We start from the raw sequence: 16,485 nt of genomic DNA on the forward strand, positions 1-16,485 counted from the left end.
TCGCTTTGAAAAGGATATAGTTAAATATCGCACAATTTTGAATAAAAACACATATTCTGCATTCACCGTTATATCTCGTTTTCGGTTACTCGCAAATAAATATTTTATTAAATTATGTTTTTCATAAAAACCATTTTACAAAACAAAAGCCAATTATATTCACTTCGTTTTACGAACAGATCTGGAAACGAATCGATCTAGATGTGTAGCATAAGCACCATGTTATTTACAAACATTTTCAAAATTCATTTCTTGAATGATTCGACACCGTGGCATAGAACCTTTTCGTCCTTGGGTCACGTAATTACGATTTGTTTATTAATTAACTACAGCTTGTCCGTACTGCGAAAATAGCGACGTGGCAATAATAAAGATGATATTATTATGCTCAGTTAGTCGGTGGGGTTACGAAGAAAATGTTAAAGTGCTACGCGAGTAGACTTTTATATGATCTAATGCCTCGATAAATTGCACTAATTGTTAAGAGTCATAGTGAATCGTCACTGTTCACAAAAATGGTTGTGCCGTAAGATCAATGCACGTATTTAAATAATATTCCGATTTACCGTTATTTTTTTATTTTCATTAAGAGTGGAAAAATGAAAATTATGCGTCGCACGTAAAACGAAAACGCGAATTATAAATTATTTTAAATTTAAATATTTGGAATCGATAAAAAATCATGTCGTGAGCCGATAGTTTAAAACAATAAATAATCACTTAACTATGATCAGGTAAATGATATACAATACAGATTTGATAAGATGAATAAAGTAAAATCTTGAAGATGAATCGTCGCGAACGTACGTGCATAAAACAATGACGAGTATAATATAACGCATATGAAAATAGTTACATGTGATGCTTATACCATGTGATAGTATTTTACATAAGTGTTTTTCTCTTGGAGCTCATACGTAAAACGAGAAGCAGCATAAGAAGTAATACAATGTGTTCACCGAAATGTAATTGGTAAAAATATTTAATAATAAAACCGTGCATTTTTGTCAGATTTGGTTCACCAAATGATTAAAATATGTAATCGTATTAGAAGATAGTTTGCACCGAAATCGAAAGGATTGCGATGTTTATGCATTATATTTGACTTTTCGTATACATTTTAGGTTTAAAATCGTAATACCGGATCGGATGCATAGTTTGAAATTCCAACATCGAAGCCGAATGTTCACGTAAAACATATTGTTACTATGGATTAATGGGTACACGCTCGTTTAGTGAGAATTCAAGGGTTGAAATGAGAACGACAAATTTGGTCTTTGCAAGAAATAATCTTGTAGTACCATACTCTCCGCTCAAAAATATTTGACCCACCGAGATCACATGATACGTGACGATATGTTTGATGTGCATTTTTACCGTTTCGTTTAAAAGGAAGTTGAGACACATCGAGTAATAATTATATCACAAAATCATACTTCATACCTGGTGTGCGTGTACACAGAGAAGTTTTTCAGCTGGCTTCGTTATTTGAGGTTTTTAAAGTGAATGTGATCATGATAAAATGAAGACTGGTGTGACTTTGTCCGAAGGAAACATTCCAACGTTCGAGAAAGACACGTAGATGATCGATAGCTTGGTTCTAGTAGCGAGGACACGAGAACGAACAAGAAACCCGGTGGTGTTGCGCGGAGGGACTAATTATAATGTCTGTACGATGTGTAGTTCTCCTCTAACAAGAAGTTATTAATCAAGTTTATTAAACCACAATACAATAAGATCATGATTGATTCGTGACGGACGAAGATTCTGCTGAATTACCATTGTGAATGATCACTAATGTATAAATATTATGATCTACTGTGCACACAACGAATAATGCTTGTAACCGATAACGTAACTAATCGTTTGAATTATACGGCCAACAGGGGTTAATTAATGGCCGACGTTTGGTCAAGATTGGACGTATATTGTGTGAGTTGTAACATTCAAATGCATCGTAAAAACGATGCATCGGTGTACTTTGTACATTGCTTACGTATGACCAACAATTGACTGCAAAAATGGTTTATAATAATTATTTCACTTGGCCGACGAGGTGTAAAGTTTCGGTCTTGAAGTTTTCATAATCCTGCGCCTCGTGAGCTTCGTACGTACAAATAGTAATATGTCCGCGGTGCATCTGTCGGTGCGTTTTAAGGACAACCGACTTCGGTTATTCTTTGTGACGTGTGCCCGCGCACTTGTCCGAGACGTGTGAAATGTTATTATTAGGTATTTTAATTTATTTTTTTTTTTTTTCGCTACCGATCGGTGGTAATCGCCGATTGCTCATCGTCGCAGCGGTCCGTTGTGTTATTGTTTTACGATTTCCATCGCGTTCCGAATGAAGACAACTACGAATTATTGTTTTTTGTAAGTGGATCAAAGTCAGATCGAGTGTTACATTTCATTTGGAATTTTTTTTTTCTACGTACAATAAATATAGCAACAGTTTAAAAAAAAACATTTTTGAGCATATCCATATTGTTTCACCAACATTATTTTACTGCACCTTTTACAACGAGTATACTATTGCGATGACAAACCTTATATTACTATAATCGAGATAACGCAACATAATGCACCTTATAGTATGTATAACGCGAAATAAAATATAACAAAATGTATGGATATCGTTTCGAATTCGATTTTTATCGCGAATCCGCTCGTGAGAAAAACGTCTCAATCGCAACGATTCCAATTTCCCGAAGGTCTAAAAGTTTTACATGCAGCTTTCGAGTACGGAACAAAACTTTGCTCGTAGCTTCGAATAATAATAATGATTGTTGTATGCGCGCACGTGTAATAAAGTTTTACCATTTTTCCACCGTGTTTTCTATAAACGTCATACCAACAATAAATATTTTTGTTCGTCCACAATATTATTACTATTGGTACGTCATTTGAAAGAGAATTTCGGTCAAATCGACCACCACCTGCCAAACGCTTAGCTCTTATCGAGACGAAAACGTGATTGGTTTTCGAAAAGAAATATATTTCAGGTGTTACGGGAGGTTTTATTTTTACGAATAATTTTAATATGAATAACTAAAATCCTCACGAGCGCGCAATTAATCGTTTTTACTGAAAATTATCGCGAGAAGAAAAATCACGTGAGTATAAAAATACCAGTGTTGTAAAAGATACTTTTAAAAAGTATTAAAGTACAGATACAGAAACTTTTTTTCTAAAATATTTAAAATACGTATTTGAGTACAGCTGATGTCTGAGTATAGCTGATCTTCTTCTATTTTGATTTATCGAGTGAAATTAATTCATTATCGTTGAATGTTTTTAATTATTTTTGGGCACCGTAATTGAGTTATTTATTTTTGAAATTTCGTTTATTCCAGCAATTACGTTAAATGAAAATAATATCATCTTTGTTCGAGGAACTGCTATATGATACTCGTATACTCAACATAGACGTATTAGTGATAATTAATTAGCACTGTTTTATGCATATGATCCATGAATGTGTACAATTTAATAATGCTAAAACCAATATTGTTTTATTCGAAACGGTAGAAAAAAAAACTATTAGTCATTTGAAGTAATTGTAATTGTTTATTGGTCCTGTTATATTAACTAATTATTTATTTATTTATTTTTTTTTTTTTTTTGCCGAATTATTTGCATACGCAACAGTTGAGATCTTACATACTTTACGTTAAGTTAAAATGTTTTATACTAGTTTCGATTATCATTACACTTTGTTGTGCAGTTTAGTTTAATGAATATTATTTACATGTGTTCCTGTCGAAAAAATATATTCTAACTTTGCACTTAATGAAAGAATCCTTATGAATAATGCATTTGATTATTATTTGAAAATAAAAATTTATATCAGTTTATTATAACTTCAGAAGTATTATAACAAGTTCGAGTGCGAATTGAAAAATATTTAAATTTTTTTTTCTTACACTATGTGTTTGATGAATATGTTTAGTGTTGTGTGTATTTAATCGTTTGGAATAAACTAAGATAGTTTTTGGATAACAAACATACATTAAACTTAGAAACTTATATTATTCATCAACTCGCGATGTGAGCAAAAAGTATAGTGAACACGACACGAATTCGCTAAAACATTTTATCGACTCGTACGGAACATAAATATGCACATTAGTGCTCTGCATAGTCCATTATTTTAAAGACCAGACTGAACTTCAAATTTTACCAGGAAACCGAAGTAGGATCGAACCACACTTAAACGTTAATGAAAGACCAAAATTGGACCGAACCGACGGCTTCATATTATTTTTAGATCGAACCGAACCAGTAATTAAATAACATTTAATAAAGTAAACAGTGAGCCGGACTTTCAGTTCGATCTTACAACATTTTGGACCGTTTATGAGCCGGTCCGTAAGGTTCTATCTGCGTGAGCCCAGACCGTATCATATGATGCGTTTAGTATTACTCTGGACAGGACTACCCAACTTTATAAAAAAATATTTACCTAAAATTGTAGGTTGTTTTTCGTTTTATTTGTTTACAAAACAATATCTGTACTTAGATTTTAAGTACCATGATTGGGACCGGACTGAAAATAATGCATTTGATCTGAGGACTGGACCGAACTACTCCTAAAAATTATTGAACCGAACCTAACCGACGATTCAATAGTTTTTGTATGTTAGGGCCGTACTAGACCGGACAGCGGTCCGGTCTGGTTCGGACAGGCTGATTAAGACTGGACTATTCAGAGAACTAATGCACACTAAATGATGTATGTTTTCCAATCGTAATAAAATTCATATCATGATGAAAATAACTTTTAAGTGTAAAAAAAAAAAAAACTATAAATTAATTTGTTTCGCTTGTTAATCAAGTCATCTGCGTGAAACATTTTTGAATACTTGCGCACTGGTATTGTTAAAACCCGTAATGGTTGCATACGTGCACTACGTAATGAATTTATTAGCCGCACTAAATATTCTGAGTGCGTGTTTTTTTTTTTTTTTTTTTAATTTTCTAGACGTGATAATGCACATAAAAATAATTTAATATTAACATACATTTTTAATCCTGCGAGTGTTCGGAGTCTGATAGTAACATAGGGTCCTTCCGGCGACACATCGCATAACCACCGTGCCACACCGGTCTTATGTATGGTATGGTCGTGCATGGTTTTGAGATCTATTTTCCGGTTAATTGTCTCCGTTCCGTGCGCAAGCAGGCAGTTTGTCGCGGAAACCTTGAAACTTCTTTTCGGCCGAGTGTCTGATACGCGCATAAGATTGCCGGGCCATATACGCGTAAAATAACGGAAGAGCACTTAAAAAATATAGTTAAATTTTCGAACGGAATATTTCAATTGTTTCGAAGCTTTTTAAAAATCCGGTCTACGTTAAATCCGCGAAGAATAAATGTGGTCGTGTTTCGTAGCGCTTATAACGTATTGGTCAAAGTGACCTTTCTCGGTTGGTATTTGTCCGACTAAGAACTCGTCAGCGTTATCGCAGGCAAGAGTTTTTCCTCCGCCGTAATGATTACCTACGTTGCAACTATTCCGTGTTTTGTGAAATCAAAAACTAAAATAGGAAAACATATTGACATTGTTGTTATCAACATCCCGATTGAAGTTGGACGTCATCGCGACTATGATATTTATTCGTTTGCAAATCGACAAAGTTATCACGGTAACAGTTTTGCGTACAATATTTTTGAAGCAAAGTAAATAATTGTTGCTCAGGCCAACCAAGTAAAGTTTAAGTGTTTCATTAAAAATATCTAAAGAACTAATTCGTAAAGACAAAACTAGAGCGAAGTTGAACGGAAGAGTTGTCATTCAAATTTCAAAATATAAAAAGAGATGTACACATAAGCTGTTTTATTTTTTCCATTTTACAAGAAATCGGCAAGATGTTATAGATGGTAATAGTGACGGGAATGGGACGTGGACGAGTACGTGTATGTGTGATACACAAATATTTTACACTCGAGCAAAGCCGGGTGTAATCCAGCTAGTATTATACACATTTATCTCGATTATACTTGTTTACAGATACCTGTGGTTATTAAAATCGACGGATCAAACAAAACAAAATATTTCCTAGGCAACCGAATAAGTAAAAAAAAAAAGAAAAAAAGTACGCTCCCATCCCGGGAGTCGAAAACCGTTTCGACCGTTAAAAATACAACTGTCGAAAAATCCATTCTCGTCGCACCTGTTCGTAATAACCAGTGGCCGATTCGGCCGATTCTTTACTGCGGTACACCCGGCGTTGACGGGATAATATATGGATGGAATCGTCGAGGTTAAAATATATACACGGGCGCAACGTTACACAAATGTTTTACAGTCAACGTTTGACGATTTTCGTTCCGAAGGGATATTCCGGCGTATCGGTACGCGCGCCACCGCGGCAATCCGCACCGCTATTAATAACGCAAATGAGTTATTAATGCCGGCGAATCAAATTCGGATTTATGCGCCCATGTATCCGTTACGCACGTTTGGCGTTGGTCCACGCGGTGAGATATGCGCATCGGCTTATGGATTATGTATATTGTACATTACGTTTCGTCCGAAATCCAGCGCCGGGTCGGCATTGTAATCCGCAGTCGTCCGACCGTGTAACGTATTCGGAGTGTAAGACGCGCGCGCACGCATTACCTTTAAATCATCGACCGAGTCGCTTTGGTGACCGTCCCATTAAGTTCAATCCGACGGCCATCGATTCTTAATAAACGTACGGGTTCGCGGCGCCCCGCGGCCGACCGCCCACCGTGTATCGATGATTAATTGCAGAAAGAGGACATGTCCAACTATTGACGAAATTCAGTTTTTTTTACGGATTCGTATTTATCTACCATAAATACATACTCTGTGTAGAAACGGAACTAATCCGTTAAAGCGTTCAGAAAAGCGAGTATTAAGGTAATGTACTCGTTTTTAAACCTACCTCTTTCCTAAGTCTCGCCTAGATAGATTCATGTGTCTCCTGTGCAATAAGGTATTGTGGACATTGTCCCCTTTCTGCAATTAGTGATTCCATATATCATGTCGATATCGTGCGATCCCTGCTGGGGTGTGGCGCACGCGATTGATGTTACGCGGATACCCGACGCGTTAAATCATTGACCGAATCGCTTTGGAGACCGTCCCATTAAGTTCAATCCGACGGCCATCGATTCTTAATAAACGTACGGGTACGCGGCGCCCCGCGGCCGACCGCCGACCGCATATATTATATCTCGATGTCGTGCGATCCCTGCTGTTGTTGCGCGCGCGTTTCGCTAATCGTCGTGTTCAATCAAAAGCACTAGGCCACGGATGTGTAAAACGAATTCTTCGCAACGAAAAAGTTTTTCAACAAAATGTCCAATCGAATTTGCGAGACACTGCTGCTTATTTTATACCGTAACGCAATAACGATGACACTGAATTTTTTTTTTCCTATTTGATCTCGTGGTATCGTGATATTGTGTTTCGTGATCATTGCCTAGGTATTCAATACGCACGGCGATTCATTAGAAATGATCATGTCCGTTTTCAACGAGTAATCTTACCATTAATTATTAGAGTTAAGATATTTATCTTTTCCGTCACCGAAATGACTATGAATGTTATATAAAATATAACACGTTATATAAAATATTGCACCAGTTATATTCAAAGTACGCGTATAACTTACCTAACCGGAGCAATATCATGTTCATTCGCGAGGAGAAACATTTCGATAATCCCGTTTCAGGAAGCACGATTTGTTCTCCTCTTCACGGCGTATTAATACGTTCCATTTCGAGTTGTACGATGTTCAAGTGTATTCTTATATCTGCATAACTATAAGAATGCGCGTTATCATGAATATTAGTACTTAAATGAAATTCCATCGCAATACTTAGCCATTACATTATTATAGATGGCAAATCGCTTTGTAGAACCTTAAATAAAGAAATAAAAAGTTAAAAGTGAATGGATTCATGCATGGTCTTATATACATTACTAAGAATTCAAACGATACGGAGATTTTAATTCTTTCTGAAACCAAACCGTATTGAATTACAAAAATATGGCGATCAAAATACTTCTCAACTAGTTAAGAACAATCATTGACCGTCATATTTTTTAACAACGGATCGTCTTATTTCTCCGGAAAAAAAAAGGACAAAAAATTAATAATTATAAGAATGTAAACATTCAATTTAATAAGTTTTCCCGTGCGTGTTGAATAATTGTAATATTAACTATTTATTATTGTAAAGTTCAGCCACGCGAGACCGTCAAGATGGAATCTAAATCAATAGTCACGGTAATCACATGCAAGGCATATTATGTATAGTATTAAGTACGTCGAACCGAAATTGATCAAGGACATTTGAGGATAGCGCCCTGACGAAAAATTCGAATCGACAATATACGTGTATTTTTGTGTTTGGTCATCGAAAAAAAAAAAGTGAATGTTATGCTCGTCGTCATAAAATAATACATATATTACCGTCGCATTATTTGGCCTTGCAAATCTTTCCCGGTACCTACCGGGGTCTATGGTTTTCTGTTGTCCGTACTGTGCATTACATTTCAAACCATTGTTTGTATCCTGTGACGTACTATAACGTATTATTTATCTCCTGAAAATCAATATTGTAATGTAGGTATCGTAGAAACTATGTAAATTGTTCAGTGTTCATCATTAACGTTTAGCGTTATTTGTTCGTCAAGTGATTAAATTTTTGACCATCATACGAATAAGATTTCACTACTAACGTGCGGATTTCGTAGTTCACTGCAGTATGTCGTGCAACAGGTGCAGTGGTATTCCAACGTCATTATAATAAATTAATAATAATATCGATGCGGTTGGATTTCTGAGAGGGCGTGCAAAAAATACGTTGTCGTGAACCCGTTCCACGTGTAGTGTCATTATATTATCGTATCCGAGGCCGGCTAGCATGTGTTCGAAAATATTGTTTTAATTTTAATTCACTTGATCGCGATGTTTTAACATGAATAATCCATTAAGCACGCTAGTATTATGATTTAGATTGCCCCTCCAGTTTATTTTTCTTCGCGCTCCCATACGATATATAACAATATTACATTCTGCGTTGAAATCGAACCGGATGTGATAAGTCTCAATCGTTACCCACTTCTACTCTAACCCATTAAAAACAATGGAGAAATCCGATATCTTTAATGAAACCTTATATCATAGGTTTTTATGGAGTACAGACGTAACTGATTTTTTTTTATCTAAATACAGTATAGTATGATAGAAAAAATAAATATACTTTATAAAATTCGTTTTCTACCATAGTACCCATTATATTCAAATTTCATTAGTTCCTTTCTCTTATGGCAAGTATACTGACAATAACAGATTAGTAGATTGTATTTAACAACAATATTCATATAACAATTATATAAAAAAATTGTCACCACAAACGTCTAAACTGTAAATTTAAAAGAAAGCACTTTGTCAAATTTTTCCAGGATAAATTTATTTACCAACCAAGTGCTTTAACAACAAGTTTTAAATTACATTTTCGCTTATCTATAGTATACTGTGCATCATCAGTATGTATAATTTGAGGATAATTTTATGATTTTTAATTAGAACAACGTTGTATAAATCATATTACTTTATTACTACTTTTTAATATTATCATAGTAAAAGGGTGGCTCAAAATCTTGGGGACATTATAGAGGGTCGCGACCACAAAAAGATTGAGGACCACTGATCTAAACGACGTATTATTAACATTATCAGCATTACCGTTGCTGTATCCGCCGCAGCGGTGTTTCAACAATACCTACACCTGTTCACGGGATGATTTTAATAGTAATATTATCGTTACCGCGGTGAAGGCATTATTAAAATTACAACGCTAATACCATCGCCGTTACGTCGTACTAAGGTTAAAGGGGCGTTAGCGCGATTTAATAGCGATGACGTTATCGTTATGATTTTAATAGGCAAAAACGTGTTTCCGGTATATTTCGCAATCGTGTGACTGGTGCGACTACGCGGACAGCTGTTGCCGACCGTATCGGCTTCTCGCCGTCCGTGTTTGACTCGTCAATGTTATTTAATACGTTGTTTTGGACGGGGTTGCAAACAAATGCATGCGGAAGAAAACGTTTTTAATAATCTAATTTTGATCGAAAGTTTCGACGACGCTCCATCCCGAAACCATTACTATGATTATCGAAAGAACGAGTTGAGTGATCGGAATCGATTGAAATAAAAAAAACAATCCACGTGACGACGTTCATAACTTGGGACAGAATATCGACGGGTCTACCGATATGGCCTGTTCGGTGGTTTAAATGTTTCGAACTCGGCCGAAGAGCTTAACATATTATCATAATCGTATGGATCCAGCTTCTTGAGGGCTGAAGACGTTTTCTCGATCGCACTAGAAAAAAAAAAAAAACGCGAAATCAAGCCAAGGGCTAAAAAACTTGGTCGGGAATAGCGTTCCGGATTCTGAGGTTTCTGTCTCCGAAATAAAATGTTCGATTCGTAGAAGTTTCAGTCCGATAGTACGCGTGTACCGTATCAATCACGTGATCGTAAGAATCCGTTTGCAACGGATATTCGCGTATCATAATACCATAGGCGCAATTAGAGGGGCGCAACAGGGTTTTTAGAGCCCCTGTTTATTTTCTTCAGATCTACATAATCTATAGTAATTGCAGTTTAGCGCCGTTTAGTTTTATTTTCAGAAATGTCAGCACCCCCGATATGTGGGCTCTAGTTACGTCCATGGATAATACCTGCAGCCGTGCTACTGCTTTGGACGGGAAACGCGTGTGCCGAACAAGCGCGCGAATCCCGATTGTCTGCAACCGAAGCGCGCGTTCAACTTTTGCCCCAGTGGAACTTTAAATTACCGGCAAGAGCACGGGCGAACTCATCAATCATCGAACGCCTTTATTTAAACAACTTTGTTACACTACGCCAAACATATCTACGGACGTATACGTGTACATATATGTATTTATGTACACGGATACACGTAATGATGTATGATCAATTAATCTCGAAGTGGTGCCGGCCGGGTGCATTTCACGGTTCCGGGGTAGGTCGGACGGGGCGCGACGGACGAAAATATACCGTTACCGATGATCGCACGCGCGACGATAATGACTATCGTTTTGTGATCAATTAATGATCGCGCACAGTTAATGCGGTTCGTGTCATGGGCGAAGAGGGCGATCGCCACTCCCCTCCCTTCTGAACCCGTATTTAAGGGATCGATGATATGTGAGATACACACTTCAAATTTTTTTAATATGGATCATTTTACAACGAAATCGAATGGCTGTGAATACCGAATTGGGCTTTTTGTCGGGCCCATACTCAGTGAAAAATCAAATGTAAAACATGCGTAACATTCAAAACACAGACAGGTGTTAAATAAAGACTACGCAAAAGTTGGTTCTAAGTGAATCCGGCATTAGTAACCTGATTTATATATTACCAAAAATTTACTTATAAATTTTGAGCCTGAATTAAAGAAAACATTTTAGTCAGCCCCCCCCCCCCTTAGAAGTAAGTCTAAATACACCTCTAGTTCTTGTGTGATTCGGAGTCCGAGCACATCACGGGCGTTCTACGACGATGTCTCTATTTTTTCCTAACTGCGAAAATAGTACCAAAACACATGAAATTGTTTATCTTACGTTGGCGTTAGAGCAATTAACTATAAGCCACGAGTTTCGAGTACGGTAAAATCTGTATTCAAAGAAATTGTGAATACTCAAAAAATATCCTCAAACAAAATAGAACAACTCTTGGTCAGACCATGACCTTTGAAAATGCCGTGGGCAATCTCGATGATCTTTGCACAGGTAAGTCATATCATCTTGAGAGGGTCCCAAGAACGCCTCGCCTTTAAGGTGTCATAATTTGTGCTCATTTTCCTTAATAATCTGGAGAGCACGTTGTTTCGCTAACCATCATCTGTCTGTGATATCCGAGTTCGGTGGAATCATCTGTCTTCGGATACTCACTTATTTATTAGGGTAATTTGTTTTCGATTTCATTCGCCATCGGTAAATGTCACATCAAAGATCGGTATTATTATATAATTACTACTTACTGATTGGATAATAAACTACACTGAAACCGCATTGTATTTCGTTTCGATTCGAGAAGACAATATTCATCAATTTCTCCACGTCTAATATTTATTGCGTATAATCACCCGGTGATTGTTGTGACATTAATTCTCAAACATCGTATTTAACAATGGTTATAGACATTACAATATAATTTTAATGAATAACACAATCATTTTCCGATAAAACTGTTCGGAAATAACAGTATTGAACAACAATAGAACCGCCGTATGCGATTTCTTCAGTAAATTCACATTTTTATTTTTTAATTCTTTTATATTTTTTCTTATATGTCTATTGGAAAATTTTAAAAGAGTTTTTACTTTCACGCGTTTTCAAAATTGAACGATGCTCCTAATCGTATCGCTAGATATTTTTTTGCCGACGCGTCTGCGAAAGTAATTACCATATATGACTACCATTTATGTAATGATGGTATACGTGTATTCATGTACATATTACGAACATATTGTTACGGAATCCGTCATCTGTGTTTTATTATTTATACGCATTTGTTGTCTTGCATATGAACGCGTGTCACTCAACAATAGAAATTGAGATACCGGGGCTGGAACGGGATACAAAAAGAGTCGGGTGTGACTGATACAGATGAATAACTCAATGATGATTGTTTTCCTTACAGATTTGAAATCTGATATGCAGTGTGTGTACTTTTGATTTCGAAAAAATCATTCTGAGAGAAGAAGTTTGAAGGCGTTCAGGTCAGCCTAAAGGTACCTAAAGATAAAGTTTGTACAACTGTATTACAATAGAAGTATATTCGTATACATAATGAATTCGAGATCAGGTCGGTTACACTTGTAAGTAAAAAAAATATATATATTAAAAAATCGTAAGTATACAACTTATAACTTTGAACTTTGAATTTTGATTTAACTACCTTAGAAGGGTAATTAGTAAAAGTTTATATTGTGTCTACGAGTATTCCACGCCACAGTCAAATTAAATTTTGACCGTCATCGTCTGCTTCACCATTATTTTAATAGCTTTACAATAAAATACAAGAAATTTACATTTATTTTCTCCAAACAGTCGGTGTCTTCGTTACGTTTCCACCATCTTCACCCGCACCGGACCGGATTATCGAGTCGGCCCAGCGTCATCGTCAAATCGTAATTTTATGATAAGTTATCATTGATAACGTTTACCAATAACCACGTCTGTGTTTGCTATGAACCTATGCGACCGATTCGCACGTGTGGGCCAACTGTTCCCATCGTTCGCGCGATGACGTTACACCAACATCGTTGTGCTTACAACGTATATATCATTATTATTCGTGTTCATCATTCGTCGCCGTAGACTTATACTGTTATATAAGACTTATATTTGAATTTCCAATGCTTGAAATACTAACGTGCAATGTTATTAAAAAGGTTGAATCCAAGCGAATGTAGTGCTTGTGCGTAACACGGGAATTGAAGCAGAAACCGTATCGACAAAGATGTGAGTGCGTGTTTAAATAAAGGTACACGTGATACACTATCTTTATTTTTATTTGTATTTTTTTTTTTCGTCGAAATAAATCGATAAAATTACTAACGCACCGTGACGTGGGCTGGATTTTCCCTTTTTTATTTTTCGCGCAAATTTTAGCTTTGAAGTGGAAAAGATACAAAAAAATATAGTCATAACACTTGATACAGCATTGATTGTTGGGATAATTATAGCGAGAAAATAATTACTACAATATGAACGTTCTTCGAAATTTTAATGAACCGTGCACAATTATTTGTTTTATCAAAGAGACTCGTTAAGATTCGGCTATTAAAAATGTCACGGTCCTTTGTAGGTGTTAAGAGATTAACTTGTTTATTCTCCCGATAAATAAATATTCATTTAAAAATGTATGTGTTATTGTAATACTTGGGCGTACTTACCCGATAATTTATACGAGTGAGCTAGATTTAAGTCTTTGCTCGTAAAGTTTAATTAATTTCATTTTCGTTTTGCTCCAAATTATATTTAATGATGTTTTCGAACGAACCTTCTACAAATCAATTTTGTAAACCGACGAGCTCCGTGTATAATTTAGGATCTGCTGGACCGCTGGAAGTATTCGAAAACTTACATATTTTTATTGATTCAAAAGGATGAACAGCTTCATAATTCCATTTATTGAAATTATAACACACTCATATTGTATTCTAAAAAAAAAAAAAAAAAATAATAATAATTATAATAAAACCAGCTGAAAGGTATTTTTTGATTATTTTAAAAATACTTCTAGCTGTAATATACAACTTACTCTACGTGTTATTATATTATAATTATTCATTTATCTATAAAGAAAACTAATCGTTATGATTAAAATAAAATAGATTATAGTGTAAACAGTTTTTTAGTTAAAGTTACGTAATAAATTCGTAAACCATGAATAAAAATAAAAAGAACATACCAAATTTTATTTTATAAAACAATTTTGCACCATACAAAAATTCAAACGTGATCTTTTTTTTTTTTATACATTATTCGAAGATTTGTTTTTTATACATTTTTACTAAATTATACTATACGATAAAGAAGTGTCTAAACATTTCAAATAGAAAATCGTATGGAGTATTTTAAATGGGACTCTTTGAGTTATAAAAAGGAAATAGAAGAAAATCCACAATTCTGATTTCCCATGTGGTTCAACGCACTCTTTGGTATTATGAAGTCTTAAGCACTGAACTCTGAGTTTTTAAAGAATTTAATATTTCGCCCTTCGTATTAATCATTTGTTATATTATATTCTAAGCCAAACTCACAATATTATAATTAATACGATTTTTAAAAATTACCAATTGGGAATTATATCACATATTTCATAAGCTTTTTAAAGTTAAATTTCTTAGGTCTGTTTTATTAGTTAACGTTAATTTTCAAATCTTCAGTGAGCCTTATAAAATATTTATATTTTTGAAATATGTTTAAGTTACATTAACAATATACCAAAATATGCATGTAGTTATTATATTTTATTTGTTTTTGTACAATATTTTTCATTCAAAAACGTTATATAAACGTATAGAAACTATTGTTTTATTATTTATTGATTTTTACATACGCATTGAATAGTTTTTCTTAACTGAGGGATTTTCTGGGGTCCTCAAGGAATTTCAATCTATTAATTCTTATTGTCATATCGATTGTTAAACTAAGATAAATAGTTTTAAAAACAGATGAGTACATCGAAATATAATTTCTTCATACGAGTACTTCACATTGAAAAATTAAAGATTTTTAATCTCGCTCGGTAAAATATTATTTACGCAAGTTTCGTTTGATTCCAAATAATATTTTTCGTACAATTATTTTATATGAACTTATTTAGTTTACTTGTTTTTTCTTAGTTAACATAAAAATACTAGTTGAAAGAAAATACTTAAGTGTTCTTCACTCGGTGTAACAAATTTGTTATACGCTAAACGCAAAATATACAACGATATTATGTTATACTTTTCACATCTTTCGTGTTACGCGTTAAACAAAAAAATATAAATAAAACACGAGCTTACGAAAAGAAAATTATAAGTGAACTGAAAAAAAAAATTATCAAGAAAAACTAATAAGACATATAAGATATATTTTCCATCCTAACTTAACCAAACTGAAATATAGTTAATCGTATCGCGAATCAACTAACTATGTGACGTTCGAGTAACACTACGTTAGTATGGGGAAGCGAGAAATATTATTTTTAACCTACGTTTAATGAGCTTAATATTGTAACGATATTGTTGACCGGTATTGACCGTATCGCGGTCGGATGCGTAAGTGGCATTCGAAAATTTATGCCGCGAGGGTTCGGAACATTTCAGCCAATTCGGCAAGTAAAAATAAGTTTTGTTTCCATTGGAAACTACTCGAACAAGTTACGGGACGATACGATTAATAAAATAGCATCGTTAAGCCAGTGATGACCTACCGATCGTTTTTCTGTTCCAATAATGCGTACCATGTAGTAACACGACGACAATAAATGTCGAACGGACAAGATAGAATAGGCCCGCGGTGACAACGTTCCGAACGATTTTCAACGTCTCAGAGATTTTAACATACATACGATTAAACACGTCAAGATGTTCAAATCGAATACTTTTTACGGTAACCGTTACCGATGTTCTGTTTTGTCCGAGTGTTATCTGCGAACGATTGAATTCAACATGTACGCGAACAAATATTTCGCTTACATTTGTACCCTGATGTGTTTTGCAACTATTATTTATACATTTTTACGCGTTGACGATCGACGTGGGCAACAATAAAAACATGTAATATCTTCATACTACGAATGTTCAAATCCACGGACATCCGTTCCTCGAGTCGGTAATTATGAGTACATCTATTAGCACAATTTTACAATCATGTTTTATGACAACCCTTCGAATATGTCCTGGTCAGGT

Source organism: Sipha flava, unplaced genomic scaffold (genome assembly GCF_003268045.1).
Source record: "Sipha flava isolate LNK unplaced genomic scaffold, YSA_version1 64_pilon_pilon, whole genome shotgun sequence".
Classification (NCBI taxonomy): Eukaryota; Metazoa; Arthropoda; class Insecta; order Hemiptera; family Aphididae; genus Sipha; species Sipha flava.